Genomic DNA, 17,363 nt, shown 5'->3' on the forward strand with positions numbered 1-17,363 from the left:
TCAGGAAAAAATGCCGTTCGCCATTTTGTGAGGCATTGTGGGAGCTCTTGGGTCTGGGAGGAGAAAGAGAGAAATAGAGTTGTTTACATATCGTGAATCAACTCCTCGGTGGGACTTAAGAGCGACAAATGCCAAAATTTACGATGGATAAAGTGATGTTATCTACGAAGGAGATATATGGAAACCATCTGGACTTAGTGGAGGAACGGGAAATCCACACAGGATTATTACACTTGCTATCGGCTTAAGGAGACTAACAGAAGAGATCGTAAAGGAAAAAGAGAAATTATACGAACAAGATATGATGTGGCAACACCAAGATAAGACTGGAAAAATTATGAACTTTGTTTGGACTGATTGGGACTGATTTGGACATTAACGCAGTAATAAGAAGATGATCTGAATTCCCCTTTGGATCTTGAAGTATGGGTTCCCCCAACAAAATTTATAAATTTGGCTTTGTAATTCGGAATTTATATGATGTGATTTAATTTGATGTGATTGGCCAGTTAATAAAAATTATTTAAAAAAAAATAAAAAAATAAGAGACACGGGGGAATGATTAATGGACTTCAATGTCTGTACACTAATGCGCAAAGCATGGGAAATAAACAAGATGAGCTTGAGCTCTTGGTACAGCAAACTAAATATGACATAATAGGCATCACTGAAACCTGGTGGGATAAGTCCCATGATTGGAATGTAATAATGGAGGTATACAATCTATTTCAGAGAAACAGACCAGACAAGAAAGGAGGAAGAGTGGCGTTATATGTCAGGGATGTGTATACCTGTGAAGAGATCCAAGATTTAGAACCTCAAAGCCGAAGTGAGAGCATTTGGGTCAAAATTAAGGGAGAGAAGAATAACAGTGACCTCATTGTGGGAGTTTACTATAGATCCCCAAGCCAAACGGAGGACATAGATGATGCCTTCCTGGAACAGATGACCAAGCATGCAAAAGGAAGGGAGATAGTAGTAATGGGGGACTTCAATTACCCGGATATTTGTTGGATGTCAAACTCAGCCAAGAGCATAAGGTCAAACAGATTCCTCACTGGCCTTGCAGACAACTTCATTGTCCAGAAAGTGGGACAAGCAACAAGAGGAACAGCCATTTTAGATCTGGTCCTAACCAATGTTGATGACCTGGTTAGTGGGGTAGAAGTGGAAGGATCATTAGGCGCGAGTGATCATGCTCTTCTGAAGTTTACTATACAGCGGAAAGGAGCAGCCAAGCATACTAGGACTCAATTTCTTGACTTTAAGAAAGCCGACTTCATAAAACTTAGGGAAGTGCTGGGTGAGATCCCATGGACAGTAATACTAAAACGAAAGGGAGTTAATGATGGCTGTGAGTTTGTTAAGAGGGAGATAGTAAAAGCACAACTTCAGGCAATACCAATGAGACGGAAACATGGAAGGTGCCTAAAGAAGCCAGGGTGGCTATCTAAAGAACTTTTAACCGAGTTAAGATTAAAAAAGGATGTGTACAAAAAATGGAAAAGGGGGGAAACCACCAAAGAGGAATTCAAACAAATAGCCAGCACGTGTAGACACAAAGTCAGAAAAGCTAAAGCACAGAATGAACTCAGGCTTGCTAGAGAGGTTAAAAGCAACAAAAAAGGCTTTTATGGGTATGTTCGTAGCAAAAGGAAGAACAAAGAAACAGTGGGGTCACTCAGAGGAGAAGATGGTGAAATGCAAACAGGGGACACAGAAAGGGCTGAACTCCTCAATGCCTTCTTTGCCTCAGTCTTCTCCGATAAAGAAAACAATGCCCGACCTGAAGAATTTGGAGCAAATGATTCAGCAGAGGAAACACAGCCCAGAATAACTAAGGAGATAGTACAAGAATACTTGGCTAGTTTAGATGTATTCAAGTCTCCAGGGCCAGATGAACTGCATCCAAGAGTATTAAAAGAACTGGCAGATGTGATCTCAAAACCACTGGCAGTCATCTTTGAGAATTCCTGGAGAACAGGCGAAGTCCCGGCAGACTGGAGGAGGGCAAATGTTGTCCCTATTTTCAAAAAGGGGAAAAGAGAGGACCCAAATAATTACTGCCCAGTCAGTCTGACATCAATACCAGGGAAGATTCTGGAGCAGATCATTAAGCAAACAGTCTGTGAGCACCTAGAAAGGAATGCTGTGATCACCAATAGTCAGCATGGATTTCTGAAAAATAAGTCATGTCAGACTAACCTGGATTTCTGAAAAATAAGTCATGTCAGACTAACCTGATCTCGTTTTTTGACAGAATTACAAGCCTGGTAGATGAAGGGAACGCAGTGGATGTAGCCTACCTTGATTTCAGCAAGGCATTTGACAAGGTGCCCCATGATATTCTTGTAAAGAAGCTGGTAAAATGCTGTCTTGACTATGCTACCACTCAGTGGATTTGTAACTGGCTGACTGACTGAACCCAAAGGGCATGTTTAGCCTGGAGAAGAGGAGGTTAAGGGGCGATATGATGGCCATGTTCAAATATATAAAAGAATGTCACATAGAGGAGGGAGAAAGGTTGTTTTCTGCTGCTCCAGAGAAGCGGACACGGAGCAATGGATCCAAACTACAAGAAAGAAGATTCCACCTAAGCATTAGGAAGAACTTCCTCACAGTAAGAGCTGTTCGACAGTGGAATTTGCTGCCAAGGAGTGTGGTGGAGTCTCCTTCTTTGGAGGTCTTTAAGCAGAGGCTTGACAACCATATGTCAGGAGTGCTCTGATGGTGTTTCCTGCTTGGCAGGGGGTTGGACTCGATGGCCCTTGTGGTCTCTTCCAACTCTATGATTCTATGATTTCTATGAGCTTCCAGATGCACAAGAGGCCAACCATGGTTTTGAGTCTCAAGGGCCACAGGTTCCCACCCAGCTCTAAGAGATCTGCTGTGCCCATGCAGGCTACGAAATTGCAGACCAGGTATCTAATGAATCCATAAAACTGTAGTTTCTGGGATTTTAACTTTGACTCCATTTAAATTAAACATTTATCAAACAGCTTTCACTAATGTTCTTCCAAGCACGCTGAGCTTATTTACACAAGCCTTTTAAATTTATCTCTATTTATAGTCCCCAAATTATTTACTTTATGTGAAGAGAACACTTGGTTCTTTACAGGACATCCCTTCTTCCTTTGCCCTTTTTATTTTTATTCCAAGATCATTATCTGTGGGAATTTGACAGAAAAGAATGTCAGAAATGAGTGATACTGAAATTTGTGGAGGACTTTGCTTTGAGGGGACACCAACAAAACATTCACTGCTTCATTTCTCTTTTCATTTTCCTTGAGTACAGATTTAGCCCTACAAACTGGGAGATGCCACACAATTGTTGAGTAGAGTGTTGCAGAACCAGGGCAATTTTAAGATTTTGTTTAAAAACTTTGATGTTTCATGTAGCCATTATTTTCATGCAAAAAGAAAAAAAAATGTTGAAATGTCACAGTCCTGATGTCATCAATTTGACCTAGGTCTTTGCTAATTTAGATGTGTCCTCTTATAACAGTTTAACATTGGTCATCCAGTGGACATCTTCCAAATTAATGCTTTTTTAGAGAACCCATTCAGATGACATATTGCATGTGTATATGTGTTTGTTCAACCTTTTACTAGAACTATCTCCCTAGTGCCATATCTTCTTTTTCCTGCCTCTGGTTCTGTTCCTTGTTAATTACCCAAATAGCAGATTAGGAAATTGGATTTTACAAGGTGAGATGATTTATTTATAGAGTAAGCACTTAGTGTTTCTCCCATAGCTGCTGTTATAGAACGGTTATCTTCCATCTTTTCAGACCCAGAACCCACTTTTAACCCAAATATGCATTTGGGGACTCCATTATTAATAGTTTACTATGGTGATAGTGCACCTGTTGTGACCCATCTTGGATCAGACCACAACCCACAAGTGGGTCCCAACCCACCCGTTGAAGGCCAAAGTTCTAGGAGGCTATGGGGAGGACACCATTTGGCTAAAATTGGGGGGAATCAGGTGGGGAACCTTGTAGAAGTCCCTCTATATTTTTCTCCTTAACTCAAGACCAAAAAAAAAAAAAAGTAATAAGACTAATAAGACCCAGAATCTCCTACAACACATTACATCAGAGATGGGGAACATGTAGCCTTCCAAATGTCATTGGACTCCATCTCCCATCAGTCTGAGCCGGCATGGACAATGGTCACCGTTGGTGGGAGTTGTGACTCAACAGCATCCAACAATATCTGGATGGCACAATTTTGGCTAGCCCTGATTTCGGCACAGAATAGTGGCATAGCACCTCAGCCCCTAGACAAGCAACTATTTTCACAGTCTTAGCTCTTCTCAATCTATGATATGTGGATAATGGTATTGGCATTACAATGCCCCTGTAAAGATTCCTAAGGATCAGTTCACACATGCATGAAAATCACTTGATTAATCAACACCGGGTGACTTTTAGGTAAATATGTGAATTGGTTCCAGTTGTTTCCTCAGGTGAGATGAAATTTCTATGTATGAGTGTGAATCTATGATGGCTTATATATGAATCTGCCTCAGGCATGTTTGCATTCTCCCATAACATCATCTCTTCCCATACTTCAGACAGTTTATTCACACCACAGGTCATCTTTACAACTGTCTTCAAATTCCCACCTCAGTTTTCACAAAAAACATTCAACTCTGTAATAACAGTACTTAGATAACCTGTACTTGACCTGTCTTTGGACAGCAATGATTATCCATGCAAGATGATCTTGAAAGATAATACAGAGCGATGTAGATGGTCTCTGTTAAGACATCTAACGTGAAGCTAGCTGTGTCTAGAGTATTTTTCTTTTTTTCCATACATCATTGAATTTCATTGTAGAGAACATGCTGAAGTCCTTTCATGCCAGTACTGTGTGCAGTTAGTGCATTTCCATTAGAATCATACTGTTTTTGATTGGGGAGAATATAGCAATGCTCTCGTGGGAGAGGAGCATTTCAGGTGTAAAAGAGGATTTGTTATAAAGAAAGTGATTATAATGGGATTTAATGTAATTGAAAGTCAAGGTACAGTAGCTATGCTCTGTATCACTAGCAGTATTAAAGTTTTCATTGAATGTGGATTAGATCTCCCTATGTAAACAGGAAACAAGGAGCTCCAGAATTAATCTCTAATACGTCGTACAGATTTAGTGCTTCAAGAAATAAAATCATGTAGAGAAACTTTAATACAGCCTTCTGTATTCTCTGGCCGATAAAATGGGATTATTAGTGCTCTACCTTACAGGCTTGTAAGGACAAAGGAGATGATCGCAAAGCACTTTAGACACTGAAAATGTTATAGAAATGTTGTCATGAATAATTAGCTAAAAACAGCAGCCCGGGGAATGTGTTGGAAGATCAAGATAAAATTAATCTTTCAAGCTTAAAATTCCCCCCAAATGTTAACATTCCTGGTGTTTCTTTGTTGAACACATTCAGTGTTGAGAGGATCAATTTCTGACGGTGTTCTTAAAGGGCAGAAAAAGAGAGAATAATATTGCTGTGAGTTCTATGTGTCAATGACTATTGTTTGTTCCTAGCTTCTGTTTAATCTTCACTACAGAGGAGAAGCCCTATGTAGCTAAACTCTCTTCTAATGAGATCATTATTTTCTAACTCCCCTTTCAAATGAATGTCCTTTTACATAGCAAAGCTGCAGCGCTTGGGTTTTAGAACAGTGCTACCTTTTATCTCGCCAACATAAGAAGTACTTAAGGAAAGGACAAGAAGGGTCAAGAAGGAAATGTATGTGGCATACATTGCGCTGCCTGGCAGGCAAGACTGGGATACAAAGGAAGAAGTTCATGGTAACAAGACTGCCCATCATTATGAGCAGAAGGGTTGGGAGAAAACGGAATCTTGTGATCAGCTTAGCTCAGAATTTCTCAAAATTGCACAATAAAGGATTGTAGGCTGAGCTCATTTCAAGGCACGGCTACATAGGAGCTTGCTACACTCTGTGCTCTGCATTTCAGAATGCTACAGAGACACTGGAAGACTTCATCACATCCACACCATACATCCAAAGCACATATCTTCCTCCAAATAAATCCTAGGAGCTGTGGTTTGTTAAGTGTGCTGGGAATTACAGTTTGTGAGAAGCAAATTACAGTGCCCAAAATTCTTTGGGGGAAGTCATGCACTTTAAATGTATAGTGTGGCTGTGACATCTTCTCCATTATCAACTTCAGAGCCTGTGAACAACCTGTTTCCATGTGCGTCGGCCAGTGAGCGGCAAGGATTCATGCCTGCTATGTATCAGTGTGCCATTTGTGCACTTTGTGGATGGTGGAGACAAGAGACAATATAGTACATGATCTTAAGAGGAATTGGATGCTGTTGAAGACATGTATATGACTTTTAGAACCACGAGCTCTCCCGGGAAGAGATAAATCACAGAGTTGCAGGATGGAAATAGGGCCCAAGACATTTTGCTGCCTGACGCAAAACAGCAACAGAACCTGCCCTCCCTCTCCTCTCTCTCCCCTTAATCTCTTCAGAAGATTCCTCAAACCCTTGAGCAAATTTAGGGAAGGCACACAGAGAGAGGAGAGGAAGGGGAAGTTCTGCTGCACAAATCTAAAGCATGGCACAAATGGAACTATTCACTGGATAATACCCAATATGTTGACTCCTTTTTGACATCAGGAAAGTTGCTTTTTTATTGAATCACTATTTCTATATTTTTAAAAAAATAAACAATTGACATAGGATGAAAGGAAGCAAGCAGAAGGAGAAGCCTTTTATCTCCAACCAGCATAGCTACCAGTTATATCATCCATGCTCTACAGAATCAGTATACCTGTGAAAACAAGTCTCTTGGAATCGACACGGGTGAGAACTGTTGCGATCCTGTTCTGCATGAGGGCTCCTTGGAGGCATTCAGGTGTTCACCATTAGGAACCGGATAGTAGACTAGATGGACCTTTGGAGATCCAACAGAGCTCTTGATTTCTTAGTGGAGTTGGCCTGGCTGTTTTGGCTATCTCTTTCAGCAACACATCTGTTGGTGGTGGTGTTTTATGTTCATGGTTAGATTTATTTCATACGGAGTACAATATTAATAATAAATTGTGCCTATATCATACAAGTCAGCACTTAATTAACATTGTAATTTGTATTGAATTAAGCATTTGGCTGTGTCAATATTTGCCCACATATAGGTAGAGATGGAACAGGAATGAATTCAGTCCACTTTTCTCAGCAAACTAACCCCATTTGTCACCCCAGAACTTGCTTTGCAGATCTGATCACAACTCCCAGTCAAATGATACCCCCAAATTTTGCAATGCGGTTTTGGTGTGCAAAAGTAAGCATTTTATGATTACCATTTGTACCAAATGTGTTTTATCGGAAAATGCACTGAAAAACACATATTTTGAGGGAAATGCATAGGAAAATGTGTGCAGTAATGTGTGTCAGTGTGTGTCTTAATATGTGTAATTAAAAAAAAAATTTCCACAGAGGACAAGATGGACCTTTGATTGAGTGGTTGCAAAAGTAAAACAAAATAGTCTTAGGCTGATCCATAGGAGCCAACTCCTAGGAGCTGGGATCCCTTTGACCCCCATAAAATATTTGAGGGGGCTGCCCTCCCTCAAGTTGATGGGCATTGCCATTCAAATGTTGTGTGTGCCTCAGGTCTTGTGATCTTACATGCCCCCCCCCATTTTATTCCAGTTGGCACCTCTGGGCTGATTTGTCAATCCCTACTTGTAAGGCCTTGGTCTAGGATTGACCTCATAAAGGCAGTGGCAAGAGAACTTAGGAACTCCATCCCAGGGGTATTAATATCCCACACCAAAGTCAGGATCTGGCAGCCTGAATCCTAGACTGCAGTCCTGAAATCACTGTGTAATTCTGCAGTGTGCTGAATTTGGCAGTTGTTCTATGTCATCTCCCTGATAGCTGCTCCCAGGCATCAAAATTAGGGTTAGTAATTAGAGTTTCCTTCCTAGGGAAAAAAAGCTCTCCAGAAAGCAACAGGAGCCCCAAGAATGATGAGAGAGAGAGAGAGAGAGAGAGAGAGAGAGAGAGAGACTGCTCCCTTCCCCCATCTTACCATTCTGATACAACAGCATTCCTTCCTCATTCCACAGCAGAGATAGAAGATTGAAATTCTTTGCAAGGAAGGTCATCCCTTCATAGCCAAATGCCTGTTTGTTTTGCCAGTCCCCTCCAGCAACCCACAAGCATAACAAGTATTGGAAAAAACAGAGGCCATCCTTCACTTATTAATGTGTTTATTAGGCAACAGACTGCTTTCCAACAACATTTCTACAAATCACTTAACAACTCATTTGATGTGCTCAGCAGCAATCCAACAGAGCCTGGTGCAAAACACCGCAAGTCACATACTGTTCACTATCAGAATGTGCCTCGCTTCAAAGAATGCCATCAAGTACTTTTAACATTAAAATATTATCTATTGACTCACCATTGTTTGTACTGATACACTACAAGAACAACAATTTCCCCCCTTGAAGTGTTTGCCATTATCCTGCTGTTGTTTAGCAGCTTAAAGCTAAAATAAATAAATATCACAGGATGTCCGGGGAAAGATATTCTGAACAACCCCCATTAAATGTGCTGAAGGCTATCTAGCCCTTTTCTGGAAGCTGCTAAGGAGAGGTCTCTGGGCTGCAGGAGGATTCCAGAAAACACATTCTCAAATCAGCTTCCTGAATTCCTAAAGAAGTTTCCCATCCTCACTCCTCTGAGGATCATAGCAATTGCAGCACCTGACAGACAGACAGACAGACAGAACATCTCATTCCCTTTTCCAGCTTCCAAGCATTCACGGCTGTCATCCATACTCCAGCCGTCATTGGCCCCTGCTACTCTTGGCTACTCAAGCTTGTGTCAGGCCTGAGTCTGTACTCCGTGCTCTTTCCTGCCAGAGCAATAATATTTACTACAATCATATATTTTTGTCAATCCTCCCAAGAGCTCAGAGCAGCTTTCCTTTGATTCTCAGATAGTCTCCTATCCAGGCTATGCAGAGTTTCTTAATTTCAGTGCCAGAACTGTGTCATTGGCCTTCAAGCCATTCTCTGTGTTGTGAGCCTGGGTGCCTGGAAATTGGCTTTTATATAACTGGCTGATCAACTTTAAGGTTGAAACTCCATCCTTGGAGCTTCCCACAATCTTTGCTTTGTTTTTCACACTTCCAGCTTCTATCCCCACATCTGTTCTCACTCCTTCAACGTCTCCCAAACCCCATTCCTAATTTATCATTGTTCCATCTCATATCCACTATTCCCTTACATCGATTTTTTTCTACATGCTGTGGAATGTCTACATGCTACTTATATTGAAACATGCTTCTGCGTGTTGTTTAGCTTCAAGTCCCATCAGCCTCAGCCACGTTGGCTGGTGTTCAGAGATGATGGCAGTTGTAGTCCAACATCTGTAGGACCAGATGTTCCCCATCCCTGACATGCTGCTACTTTAACTCGCACATGCTCATATGATAAAGTAAAGGCAAAGCAACTGCCTCTGTTGCCTGACATTTAACCTTTTGACAAAGGTGTGTACCTAACTTGCCACCAATTGTTTCCCCACGCATCTACAGAGTTTGAATCCTGAATGTGTTTGGGGAGTTTCCATAGCGAGACCCTGGTCTCATTATGAATGGTGAAGTGGCAAGGGCTATCGACACAATCGCTCCCAAGTGCCCTTTCCCGCCGTGTGGATCCCATTCAGCTGCCTGGTATTGTAGTGATCTGTGAGCAATAAAGCAGGCAAGATGGCCGTTGGAATGTAAGTGGTGCAAGAATCATAACGACTGTAACCAAACATAAGTAAGAGTATGTTATCATGCATACTACATGGCAGTGATGGCAACAACAACAAAAGCTGGCTGTATTGCCGCAATTGTATCCTCAAGTAGCCATCAGCAGAGCTGTTCCAGGTGATTAAAGTGCTGTTGAATTCAGACCCAAGAAAGGAGTCCTCAAGGGATTCCATGACACATTTGAAATACATTTAAAATGCAATATTGTTTGCATTCATACTGAATTTGATGTTGCATTGATACAAATCCAGTGAATTTGTTGAATTGGGTTGTATGGAACTGGTTCCATTTGTTGTGGTGTGAGGATAAGGACAAGACTCTCAGAAAGGTCCAGTCAACGCTTGCCTTTCATGGTTAGAAGGTTGGTTGGTACCCCCTATCTTTACCCCAGGGGAAGAAAATGAGTTTGAGTAATCATTTTGAATAGGGGGAAAAATAACTGGAAGGGGTTATGCAGCCCCCCTCCCTTTGCTATTCTTCTGCTCCCGAGGTTGCCTTTAATAAACTGGGGGACTGAAACATGCATTTCCCATGTGATGTCTTATTTGGCTTGTTGGAATCTCATGATTGTTTTGATCAAATTTCATAGGAAACTTCAAGTCACTTCACACAACACTCTCCCAGTCTGACCCAGAACTTGCCTAACATTGTGGACCCAACCTATATTATAATCAGGTTATGTCTTATCTTTCCCAAGTGACTGAATTAACCTCAGGACTTGTTTGGCTCTCAGCTTGATATCCCCTTAGGCAGAAGTGGCTGCAAGACACAAAAACAAAAGATCTGCCCCACTGATCTTGCAACACTTGTGCCTCCTTCCAATGGCCTTTCTGCCGGTCGTCCTACCAACTCTTACATTTTACACTTGAGGGACTTTAAACCAGTAACTGCCAGAGGTGCTCCAGCAAGTTAACAGCTAAATGGCAATTTCAGCCCAGCCCATCAACAGCCAACTGAAGCAATTTAGCAAATGTACCACACACTGGTTCTCTTCATGTTTTGGTAGAAACACAAACTCTATTGTTTTTGCTGGTGAGATCAAAAAACAGAGCCTACATAACTTCTCAGGGGCTATTTTGTGAAATGCTGCCTTCACAGTCACAATTCCTATTGAGGTCAGTGATGATATTCCAGCTGAACTATTTAAAATTTTAAAACACCTCAGGTTACAAACATTTCAGGTTACAAACTCTGCTAACCTGGAAGAGTTACCTCGAGTTGAGAACTTTGCTCCAGGATGAGAACGGAAATCATGTGCCAGCGGCGCAGCAGCAGCAAGAGGCCCCATTAGCAAAAGCACATCTCTAGTTAAGAACGGTTGCAGGTTAAGAACGGACCTCCAGAACAAATTAAGTTTGTAGCCAGAGGTACCACTGTATTTGTAATGCAGAACTGGTCTGCCAACAGGTCCAGTACCTGAAGCCAGCTGCCCATAGAGTATGCCCTGGGGGGTCCTGCCATCTTCTGTCCTGTGTACATGACTGAGGCAGTGTAGACATCGCTGAGGCAGAAGTGTGAACATGCTGGGACGGAGGGCTTGGAAGAGAACATCTTTGTTTAGACTCTGTCCCGCCATGTCATGCCCAAAATCTTAATGATGCAGTGCACGTGTAAGGTGTTTAGGCATTGCTTCTGATAGTTGTAAGTTGCCCGTTACTCCTTCCATAAAGCAGCATGCTCAAAATAAAAGCCTGTTAGGCTTTCATCTTAGTTGATGGACTGCGATGGATTTCTGATGGGTTGATGTTCTGGGATGGATTTCAGATAGCCCTGGTGAACTTCCCAGTGAATAGAGCAAGGCAGGTCAAGGCTCTTTTTTCACTGTGGAAGAATAAGATGAGTAGGACTATTGACACAATTGCTCCCAATAGTCTTCTCCAACACTGGAGATTGCATTACTTTCTGGTATTCTGATGAGCTGAAGTTGATGCAGTGGGCTGGATGAAAAATAGAGGACAGCTGATAGAAATTTCATTCCAAACCCAACTGAACTCGTGTTAGGGCATATAACTGTGCCTACCACAGAAAGTCAGTAGGTTTACTTAAATCCTGAAACAGTCATGAGTTTACTCTAACTCCCATTCTATATCACCCCCTCCAAAGTTTAACATAGGAAACTGTGAGTTACATTTGAACATTATTATATCATGCAGTATAACATGGCATGAAGTTGCATTGGGTTGTATCCAACAAAACCATACTCAAAGTAGATCTATTGTCGTGTCCATTCATTCATTTGTAATCACATTCATTCATTTCTGTGGACTGACACACATCTAGAATGCACACACCTGTCAATTTCAATTTCCCTGAGTTTCTTTTTTATTTTCATTATTGATTTCAGTTTGCCACATTTCCACAACAATTTGTTTGTTTTTTAAGTCATCCTCGAAAAACTTCAGCATTTTAGTGTTCCTTTTTCCCAATATACATATTTTTACAAGCAATTTTTACAATGCAATATTTGTATGGTGTTTTCACAATTGTATGCATTTTTATCTATAGTGCCCCTAATATACACATCTTTGTACTATTCTTTTTGTTGTTGTTGTTGAAGAATTGAATTGCAAAATTCAGAGAAGTGTGAATTCCAAAGGTAGCTGCCCTTCAGTTCACTTATTGTTTCAGGAAAAAAGGAATCAAATCGGTTCATATTAAAATGCAAACTGAACCAAATTCGCCTCCCCCCCCCATCCCTGGTAGATTTAGCTGGATTCAGCCCAAGAGCATTAAAATCTAATCACACACACTCCCCATTTACCATGTCTTAGTCAGCATGTTTCAGGGTCATATTAACAAAGAGAGAGAAAATGGTTATCTCTTAGGGACTGCTCTAAAAGACCCTGTGGCTATTTGAGAGCATGTTTTCTTTCCCTGTTTGATGATAACTGTGAGAAAGGTCCTTGGTATAGAAACATTGATGATCAGAGATAGAATAATCCAAGGAGAAATTCACACGGAGGGATTGGCTAAGAAGGGTTTTACACAAGGATTTGGGAGTTGGAGCAAGGCGTGGTTTTGCTTAAGGTTGTAGACAATAGATCATGCATGTAGAAACTGACGCTGCATAACAGCCAAGCTGGGGGAAGGGAAAAGTGGAATGGGAACTTAGGGAAAGGAGAGAGACGGAATCACACAGTGCTTTTCAGTACAGTGGGGGTCTCTACTCACATTACTATACAAGGCAGTTACCAGAAACATTAAGCATAAGAGGTTCTGATGAAATACTTAGCATTTCTGTAATCTGTATGTTTGTTGAGAGATTTCCAGGATTTGTCTGTATGCTGGGTTCCCAGATGGGAAATAATGGTGTGTGATTGATGATACTTTATTGCATGTCTAGGCTTTTGCTAAAATTTTCATCACTTGAGTCATGACAGAAGTGGAATTTGAAGTTTTATTGTACCATTTGTTGGGATACTTGTCTCCCTTTGTCTTTCCTGGGTAAACACACGTTACATTTAGGAACCAAAAGTGTATAGAGTCAAATGGCCCTCCAGGGGGGTGGACAACAAAACCTCTGCCAGATTCATTTTTATCTACCCTTACTAGATATCGAGAAAAACAATTCTTAAGGAGAATGAACCATCCTGTAACTTACTCAGAAATTCTTGGCTACGCTTGCTGCTTTTCCTTCTTGAACAAACAGAATAATGTTTCCTAGCTGGCAGTTTTTATTTTTTTTAATTTTTTTAAAAAAATCCCATTTTTTGGCACGCTGTAGAAAAAACATACAGCTGTATTTCCAAAACATAGCGATTGAGTAATTCTTTCTGTAAAATGTACTGTGGAGACTGATTCTGCTTTCTGTAGATCTGACTTTCATTGTGTGGGACAGGTGTGGTTTAAATAATCGTTTTCTTGTCCATCTTCATAACAATTATTTGCTCATATCATGTCTAGAGTTAGGCAGCAGTCTTAGGCTATGTACACACTCCTATTTACTCTGACTCAAGTGCACTCCCATGGCTGGTTTGGGAAGCAGTACAGACAATCTCCAGTTGGTGCGGGGGTTTTATTCCAGGTCATCACGTGCAAAAACAGAGTGTGCATAAACCCACTATGCCCCGTTTTGCCCCATCACAGCCCTGCCCTGCCCTGCCCTGCTCCCATTCCTCCCTGATCTTACCCCATTCCAACCCCTTTACCAGCCACTTCTGGGTCACCACCATGCACACATCTGCAGTTGCACATAATTGGACGTGCGTCAATCGGTCGTTGTCTGTATAGACACAACATTAGCCACAATCCATATATATCCTGCATTTACTCTGTCATTTCTTAGGAAATACTGCATTTCGATGTATCCCTGCCCCCCGCCAGCTCCAATCCACACTGAAAAAAAGAATGACGTAGCTTCATTTTAAGCTGGTAACATATACACAGACCTTATATGGGATTTACTTCTGAATAGATAGGCTTGTAGTGCAGGTTTTTTTTCTAATTTAGTATTTATTTTTATATTACAGAATTTGTAAACCCCTGAATTGAATATATATATATATATATATATATATATATATGTAAGCAATTTACATTAAATATGCATTAAAATTATCAACAATCTTTCCACATGCATACAATGTACAGCTTATTCATTTGATAAGAATACATTGCATAAAAATAGAGGCTCTGGCTAGGGATGCTTCCAGACGATTGTTTATTGTGGAATCAGTGCTTCCCAGGCATGCACTGTTTTTGTTGGGTTTTTTGTTTTGTTTTTGCAACATTCACATGTTGTTGTTAGCCTCAAAATGCCAGCCTGTGTTTTGTTTTTCCTTTCTTGGGCAAAACTGGTAAATCTAATTCTTGTGAAGGGCCCATTGCAATATGTCAAAGGCCCATTTGCAAATTAAGGCTCTGTCTAGAAGCATCCTGTGTCCTGAATCTGGATGTATAAAAATCAGGTTCAAATTCCCACTCATCTATGGAGTTCACTGCTTTTGCAAGTTAATGTATGGCCAGATTCACACCATACATGGAAAGCACTGTTTTGCCACTTTAGTGTCTTCCAAAGGATCCTGGGAACTGTAGTTTGTTAGGAGAACTGTATTCCCCTTGCAGTGCTACAGTTTCCAGAGATCCTTGGGAAGAGCGATTGGTTGCTAAACCACTTGGGAAAGCACTGAGCAGCTCTGTAAATTTGATTTATCTCCATATAGTGTAAATTTTGAAAATTGTGCTGCACATTTTTACTCTAGTGATGTTGGGGCTCTCAGGGCAGAGGAGTAGGAGATGGCTTCCTGTAGGCAACTGGTTGGCCACTGTCAAAACAAAATGCTTGTTAGGTCTTTATGCTGATCCCTAAACGGCCTCGGCCCAGTATACCTGAAAGAGAGTCTCCACCCCCATCGTTCAGTCCAGACACTTAGGTTCAGCTCTGAGGGCCTTCTGGCGGTTCCCTCACTGTGAGAAATGAAGTTACAGGGAACCAGGCAGAGGACCTTCTCGGTAGTGGCGCCCACCCTGTGGAGCACCCTCCCACCAGATGTCCAGGAAATAAATAACTACCTGACTTTTAGCAGTAATAATAATAATAATAATAATAATAATAATAATAATAATAATTTATTATTTATACCCCGCCCATCTGGCTGGGCCTCCCCAGCCACTCTGGGCGGCTTCCATAAAAACCAAAAATACAGCAGGCATCTGAAGGCAGCTCTGTTTAGAGAATTTTTTCCTGTTTGCTGTTTTATCATGTTTTTAATATCCTATTGGAACCTGCCCAGAGTGGCTGGGGAGGCCCAGCCAGATGGGCAGGGTTTAAGTAATAATTAGTTGTTGTTATTGTTGTTGTTGCCCAGCAGGGTTGTCCTTGTGTTCTTATGCACAGAGAAAGTAAGTCATGAATATCAGTGGCAGAAAAGGAGCACCAACTTGGTCATCACTTTGTGCCACCTGAGAGAAGGGCCATGGCTCAGTGATCGATCACAAACTTTGAAGGCAAAGAAAGGTCCCAGGTTCAATCCTGGGCATCTCCTAGTAGATCTAGGAGGGACTTCTGTATGATACCCTGGAAAGCTGCTACCAGTCAAGGTTGACAATACAGAAGAAGAAGAAGAAGAAGAAGAAGAAGAAGAAGAAGAAGAGGAGGAGGAGGAGGAGGAGGAGGAGGAGGAGGAGGAGGAGGAGGAGGGATTTGATATCCTGCTTTATCACCCAAAGGAGTCTCAAAGCGGCTAACATTCTCCTTTCCCTTCCTCCCCCACAACAAACACTCTGTGAGGTGAGTGGGGCTGAGAGACTTCAGAGAAGTAAGACTGGCCCAAGGTCACCCAGCAGCTGCATGTGGAGCAGCAGAGACGCGAACCCGGTTCTCCAGATTACGAGTCTATTGCTCTTAACCACTACACCACACTGGCTCTCTACAGTTACACCTTGAGTTACAGATGCTTCAGGTTGCGTTTTTTCAGGTTACGGACCACCGAAACCCGGAAGTATCGGAATGGGTTACTTCTGGGTTTCAGCGGTCGTGCATGCGCAGAAGTGCTAAATTGCGCTTTGCGCATGTGCAGAAGCACAGAATCACAACCCGTACGTGTGCAGACGCACTGCTGCAGGTTGCGAACATGCATCCCGCACGGATCAAGTTCGCGACCCAAGCGTCCACTGTACTGGGCTAGATGAACAAATAGCAAAATGGTTCTCCCATTGGGTCCCCCTCCCCCTGCCTTGAGTTCATGTTTTCCTCTCTCTTTGCATTCCATACATTTTTTATTTTTTAAAAAAAATATCATTTTCTGTCAGAGTACGAAGACTTGAGAGGGCGAAGAATTTCCAAAACATGTACAGCTGGTGGTTGAAGCTTTCGAGTGAGAAATGTAATATTGGCCAGGCCCTGTAGTGACTGTCAGAGCTAATGCCTCTGAACCTTGGAGGGACCGAAAGCAAACACCAGCCTGTTGCCATTAAACTCCAGCTATGATCCCAGGGAGTATGCAGAGGGTTAAAAGGCTTTAAGAAAAAGAGCAGGTTCTTTGTTACCTTTGACACACAAACATCCCAGGCAAGCTACCGTTTTGTTTATCCCACTGCAAACCTTAGGACAAGCTGCTTACCTTCCATGACATGACCTTTCCGCCGAATATATCCTTTCAAACATTTGAATTCAGCGAAGTAGAATTAAAATCATTGACCTTTCATTCTTCCCTAATCCACTCCCTTCTACAGACTTTGCTTTTAATAACCAAAAAAAACCCCACATCTCTCTCTGTCTCTAATGCCCTGCTGTCAGTAGTGCAGAAAGCAACCCCATGTTTGTGAGAGACGCCAGCCAAATCAGCACCAGAGAACTTATTGCAAGCGTTCGGACTTAATCTGCGAATTATATTAGGACTTTCTATTGCCTGTATTTCTGCTTGTTGAGCTTGTTTGAGGGTGGTTTTGTTTTCTAAGCCTTTTGTAACCAGCATGCGGGGAGGGCGGGGGAGAAGAAACAGCTACACAGGAATGTCTTTCTCCATGGGGAGGGGGGGAGTCTAATACATAAACACACACAACAGAATAGTTCCTGTTCTGGTCACTGAACTAAAAAGGGATCCGTTTCTTAGAAGTATCAAA

At 41.7% G+C, this 17,363-nt stretch overlaps 1 long non-coding RNA gene across 5 annotated transcripts in view; it reads right to left on the reverse strand.

Annotated features, from left to right (window-relative positions):
- Nucleotides 1-17,154, reverse strand: part of LOC307213476 — a 106,148-nt gene extending 88,994 nt beyond the window's left edge. For 3 of the 5 annotated variants that reach the window (XR_013837520.1, XR_013837521.1, XR_013837522.1), the window contains exon 1: nt 16,862-17,154. This is a non-coding gene — a long non-coding RNA (uncharacterized lncRNA). Of the gene's footprint in view, nt 1-8,066; nt 8,162-16,861 lie in introns of those variants that run through there. The other 2 variants (XR_013837523.1, XR_013837524.1) reach the window with 1 other exon arrangement.
- Between the last annotated feature and the right edge of the window lie 209 nt (nt 17,155-17,363).

Source organism: Podarcis cretensis (assembly GCF_951804945.1).
Source record: "Podarcis cretensis genome assembly, chromosome: 3".
In the NCBI taxonomy this organism is placed as follows: domain Eukaryota; kingdom Metazoa; phylum Chordata; class Lepidosauria; order Squamata; family Lacertidae; genus Podarcis; species Podarcis cretensis.